The sequence below is a fragment of the Urocitellus parryii genome, chromosome 14 (genome assembly GCF_045843805.1).
Source record: "Urocitellus parryii isolate mUroPar1 chromosome 14, mUroPar1.hap1, whole genome shotgun sequence".
NCBI classification, from domain to species: Eukaryota; Metazoa; Chordata; class Mammalia; order Rodentia; family Sciuridae; genus Urocitellus; species Urocitellus parryii.
The window spans coordinates 65,080,964-65,087,092 of NC_135544.1; the positions used below are offsets into that span (position 1 = coordinate 65,080,964).

The window sequence follows — 6,129 nt, forward strand, 5'->3', positions numbered from 1 at the left end:
GGAAATAAAAGTTTCGTGTCAAATCTGGAGATAAGACAGTGACACTCTCTTCCCTCCTCCACAGCCACGGATCCAGCCCAGGCAGAGTGAAGCTCCCCACATCCGCTCCTTGGCCCCAGGAGGCTCCTGGAGTGTCAGGCCCCTGCCTGTTCTCTTTCCCCCTGAGGCAAGGTAATCATGAACCCAGTCACCATTCCTTTCTCTGTCATCTTGCGCAAACTCCTTCCGGCACTTTCTTTCAACAGAGCAAAGGCTTGTGAACCACGCTTCCTCTGCTGAGAAGGGTGCCTGCTGAGCTTCACCCCACCTCCTAGGGCATATCACAGGCATGGGCGGTTGCATCGAACATTTTTAAAATCCAAAGAAACATCAGAACAAGGTCCGTGTTCCAAAAGTGCACTTGGACTTGTCAGGCATGGTGACTCACACTGACATAGAAACATGTCATGAAGGAAGATCAGCGTTCATTCTCAAAGATGCCTACAAATCGGAGGCAGGAAAAGCCATGCAGGGCACGGGGGTGGGGATGTCCAGCAGGGTCTCTCAGGACAGGGGGAGGCCAAGCACTATCCAGAGGCTTTCCTGGGGTTCTTGGGAGAAGGAATAGACAAAGCAGGTAGGTGCAAGTTGGACTTGGATAGTTGACTAACCTGGGCAGGTTCTGGGCTCTAGGGGTAGCTCCTGGTTGTCTGAGACTAGCTCAGGGTGGTTTAGGGCCAATGTATGAGAGTTTGATGGAGGAGGTACCTGGGGTTTGCCTGGGAGGGTTGGTTTGCATAGCACAGGTGGGCTCACAGGGCAGTGGCTTGCCATCTCTAGGAACCCATCCATGGGAAGGAATTCCCTCCAGGATCAAGGGCCCAAATACCAGAGCATGGAATCCAGAGAAGGTGAGAAACTATAGTCAATACCGTCTGAGTAGGATATCTTCCTCTGCTAGAAAGCTTCCTGTGAGAGCCGCTGAAGATAGTCTTTACCTTTTCATCCTGTGATTTTGTTAACACCAGGGCATAAAAACGTCATCCCAAACTTCACTGATCAATTCATTTCTTATCCTCATCATTTACCATCAACATCATTTACCATCCAGACAATGGACCCAGAGCCTGGAATGCAGAAAGATGCTCTATGTTCTCATGAAATGCTGCCCGGTTTCTTTTTTTTTTTTTAATTGGAAAAATAGATATATTTTGGAAGAACTCACTACATAAAGTGACAGAATTCCAAAATCAAATTGCATGAAAATATACATCGCAATTTCTTTGTACAATAGGTGAGAAAATCTCTAGTATTGAAGGATAGAGACAAAGAAATATGAAGGACTAGGGAGAAGGATATGAGGGCAAATAGCATTCCTAAGAGCAAACCAGGAAGTAGGAAGCTCGTGGTGGTGCATGCTTTATTTATCCAAACTTAACATTAACCAGCTGAAGGGCAAAAATAAAACCAAATCAGAATTTTGTATTATTTGGGGTAAATTTCAGTAAGTTGAATTTAGAATCCACTTTTTTTTCTTTTTTAAGTTCTTGAGATAATGTTGAGAGCTCTCAACAGCCAGAAAATGTTATTGCTACATCCAATCCAAGAGATGGGTGCAACTAGAATTCAAAAAGGGACAAAGCACCTGGTGATGACCACTCCTCTGAAGTCATCATTAAAAATCAAGTCATTGCTTGTGAAGTATTTCAGTATTTAAACCAAATCATCTGGGGACTTTCTAGCAGATGGAAGAGATAAAAGCAAAGAGGACTGTCAAATAAGATACAAAAGTTTAGTAAGTGACAAGGGTTAATGGAAGCCTCAGTGGTTTAAAGGAAATTAAATGGAAACTTTTCATCCTAATTGCTTTTCATCTGACATGAAAAGACTTTAAGGAGTCTTTTTAAACTGATAAGAAACAATGAATAGAGAAAGAAAACCTGCTAAAATCTTTTTAGAATTTATACAATTCTTATTCTATCTACTATCAGAAAGCATTATTTGGTACAAGGTGTATTTGTGGATGTACATGAACAGTGTACACATTATCCGGATCATGTTGTACTATGTACACATCTTTACAATTCTTCCTGAAGGTTAAAACAGTTCATTAAAATTCAAAATGCGTAATCATCTGTCAGCTGGCACTTGTTAGGCTCTTGTCAGCATTGATAACTGGCATGTTTTCTTGCAGCCCAGTTCCAGCCAGGGTTTTGCCAACTTGTTACAACAGAAGTCCAGCAATACAGGTGGGTACAGTGCAGAAAAAAAAATGCCCTGTTTCTCAATTGAAGACCCTGAAATAAGTGAAATTACCAGCTGCTGAATAAATGTCACTCAAAAGCAGTCTCTTGGCTTTTTCTTGCACGGCATGCAGCTTTCCTTTTACATTCTCCATTTCTGTCTTCCTTCCATCCTTTCGCAGGTGACTCTCCATTAGGGTCTGCCAGTATGGAAATGACACTAATCGTGATGGTTCCCACCGTGTGAGTAGGAAGCCAGCGTTCCTCTGACTTTTTATAACCATGTTTATCCTCCCCAGGCTCATGAAGAATAGAAATGCAATCGCCACCATTTTTATCAACATTCAGATGCCAGATTTCTGTAATGATTTCACTTTAGGAGGCCGGAGGGATAATCTTTGGGGAAAGTGAGATGAGCCTTAAGAACACCACCTTCATAAAGTGTGTCTGGGGGACCGACAATAAGGACTTCCCATGGATAGAGCTCATAGTCACCTATTAAACCTGCTGGAAAGTCTTCCATGGGGTTTTGGTTGAGTTCGCCACGTGGGGCCCGGATGCTCCTGCTGCCCCAGGGTCTGGCGGCCTCCACCACACCTGAGCCCCGGGACCATGCTGCCTGGTTTCTTTCCGCTAAGGCAAACAGAAGGGATGTGTTTTTGTGACAATTAGTAATTCTCTTGAGATAGTTAGGCCTTAAGGAGGCACCCACCCCAATAGAGGGCCACCCCACTCCAGTCGGACAAGGCCAGTGGTCTTCTCCTCAAGAAATTGTAGGTCACTTTTCCAAACAAAGGATGTTAATTTGTGAGATTTTAATCTCTTTGCCCTGGGACAGGAGAGCTTACAGGTCTAAGTCATGGCCTCTTCCTCAAAGAGCTGCTGTCCATGGGGAAAATAAGGTGCATTCACCCCAAACAATGGCAAACTAATGCAAGACAGTGCATCACCCAGGGCAAAGCCCTGTGCTGACAACAGGTAAGAAGGGGTTTAAAGAATAAATGTGTATAGGAAGGGGGATTTTTTTTTCATAGCTAGAATGCACTAATAAAAACATTGTCCAAAAACAAAATAGCTAAAAACAGGAAGATTGTAGTGAAACCCTGTAAGATGGATGCAGCTTGGTCAGGCAGAGGTGGAGAGGAAGGAATTTCAAAGCAGGCCCCGTACCTCCTCACAGGGCAGGGTCTAGCTGAGTAAATGAGTGTGTTCCTTATGATTGGCGTCTGTACCAGACATTCCTCAGAGCTGGAGATACAGCGATTGACAAAGCAGATAAAATTCCTGAGTGCACCAGGCTCACATTTCACTGGATTGATAATCAGAAAGCAATTAAGAGGTATGTCTGCCCAGGTAGCCAGCCCGCGTCTGGGTCCTGTGACCTGTGTTTCTTCCACGTGGCAGCCTGGAGCGTGGCAAACCCTGCCTGCACGGGAGCCGTCTTGTGCCTCTTATCACATTTCAGTGACTTGCCTTCTTCACATAGAATTTCTACTTACCCTCCTTAGGTCCTTACCACAGATCCCAGGAGAAGGGAATTCAGACTCACAGCACTGAGTAGGAGAGAATAATCTGAGTAGGGACTGTATGTTTGCTTTCCATTGCTGTGACAAAATACCTGAGAAAGTCAACTTATAAGAAAGAAAGATTCATTTGGGCACATGTTTTCAGAGATTTCAGTCCATGGCCCTGTTACCAAGGCAACAGGATGAGGCAGAGCACCATGGGGGGAGCATGCGATGGGAAAGGACATTCACGTGGTGATAGCCAGGAAGCAAAAGAGAGAGAAGGGAAGAGGCCAATATTCCCCTCACGGCACACCCAGTGCCCTGACATCCTTTCACCAGGCCCACGTCCTAAAGGTTCCACCACCTCCCAATGGCACCCTGGGGGCGACCGAGCCCTTAGTGTGTGGGGGGTTGGCAGACATCTAAGCTCCACACCACCGGGTGCCTGCTCTAGTCTTTGATCCCCTCTTAACTAAACTCAAACCCTCTACCACCTCCCAGCCTCCAGGACCCACCAAGGCAGCAGGGTGACCATGGCTGTCGAAGCCACTCTGACACCCCTGTCCTTTGCAGTCACCTCAAGGCCATAGCCCTTTTGCAGGACCTTCCCGCCTCTCTCCTGGACTTGTGCCCGGCTTGTCAGGCTGACCGCGATGCTCTCCCGGCACACAGTTCAGGTTAAGTCGTCAGGACAGGTCAGTGGGCTGGCATGTTTGTGGATAAGCCTGAACCACAGCTCCTGCCACAGAACAGTCTGCTCCCCTGGGTCTTCCTGTCATCCCATTCTCTAGTTTAATCATAGTAGGAGTAATGATCCCGAACACTAAGCAGTGCTTCTCTGAGATGGATTTCAGCGGTCGCATATACATGTTCTCCCATCTGACCTTGGAACAGTTCTGCAATGCAGGCACTTGGATCATCTCATTTTACACATAGAAAAGAAATCCAGACTCAGAGAAATTTCACGTAAATTGCCCACACTCACATCTTGAAAGTGGTAGGGCTGTTTGAAACTAAACCTGTCTGCTTCCAAGGCCTCGTTGGGTCAAACACAGCCGCGTCTGGGTGTAACCTGCTGAAAACCCGTGGACCTCAAGGATTCCCAGAGCTGAACCTAGGTTGAAGCACCTTTTCCAGAAACACTTCCTTCCTCCAAACAGAAAACATACGAGGTCGCCCTTCCTTCCAGGTAATGTTTTCGTACTAACCAGTAGCTCTAGACGAGCTGGTTAGGGAGGGTTCCTGATGACTCCGTCTTCATGTTTGAGAGCAGCAACACCTACACTTCCTGTCTCTGCCTCAGCCAGCCGTCGGCCCAGCAGAGGGCCTCTCCAGCCCTGTCCCCTCAAGTCACAGGAAAGGCAACGTCTGGTCAGCAATCTGAGGACCACTAGAAGGACCCCACGTCCCTGCCTCGAAAAGCAGGAATTGAAATGTTGGTTCATTCGCTCTTCACCAAGCATCTTTTTCTGGGTTCTGGAGATAAACTGTGAAAAAAAAAATAGGCCTTTTAAAAACCTGTAATAGCCTATAATATTACCAGAGCTGCCTAATGTCTCTCTCTATATATCCTCAGCCTGCCTCTCCAACCATTTTCCATACTTCTTTTTAAAACAAAATCTAATTGGATTATATCCTTCTCAAAACCTTCAATAGCATCCCAAGGTCCTTAGGGAACATTCCAGACTTCTGAAACGGCTCACGAATGGCCCCATGAAATGACTCTCAGCCCCCTCCCAGGTCATGTCATGCTGTGCCTCTGCACCACCCTGGGTCAGTGCCTTCTCTCTCTTTAATCTATTCCTCTGCCTTCACCTTGGCTCAGCCAGGTCTCCATTGGCCAACACTCACGGAGCCCTGTGGATGTCACCCTCAATATTGGAGGACAGAGGAATGTAGTAACCTCGGAGGCCTGCTTCCTCCCTACAAATACGTGACTCTCACTGTGGATTGCCTGCCATGATCTCTGCAGAGATCATGCCTGCTCTCAACTGTGCAGTCCTGAGAAGTTCAGAGATTAAGCGTGCTCAACTACTGCTGCTTGAAAGTTGTCCCCAACAAGTCCTAGCCTATGTCTGGACCACACCAAGAACACAGTGCGTGCAGGCAACTCTGCTCCACAGTATGCCCAAGCACTTGTTTAAATCTTCCAGCCCCAAGTGGCTGTAACCCCATCAGCACCGGGGACTTGGACTTGCTCACTGCAGTCCCCAAGTCTAGCACAGAGTGTGGCATTTAATGAGAATCAGTCAGTGTCTCCCAAATGAAGAATCCTCCTGCAACAACTTCAGAGACACTCTAGAACAGCACGTTCTGCCACAGTTGTTCTTGTGTCCTTTCCTGCTAGACTAAGTTCTGGAATGGCCCAGCGATTTACCTTTATTTTCAATTCTACACAC

The 6,129-nt window shown here is 46.6% G+C and overlaps 1 pseudogene; it reads right to left on the bottom strand.

Moving 5' to 3' along the window:
- Positions 1-2,312: 2,312 nt before the first annotated feature.
- On the bottom strand, positions 2,313-5,567 carry LOC113176132 (ubiquitin-conjugating enzyme E2 G1 pseudogene; annotated as a pseudogene).
- Positions 5,568-6,129: the final 562 nt, after the last annotated feature.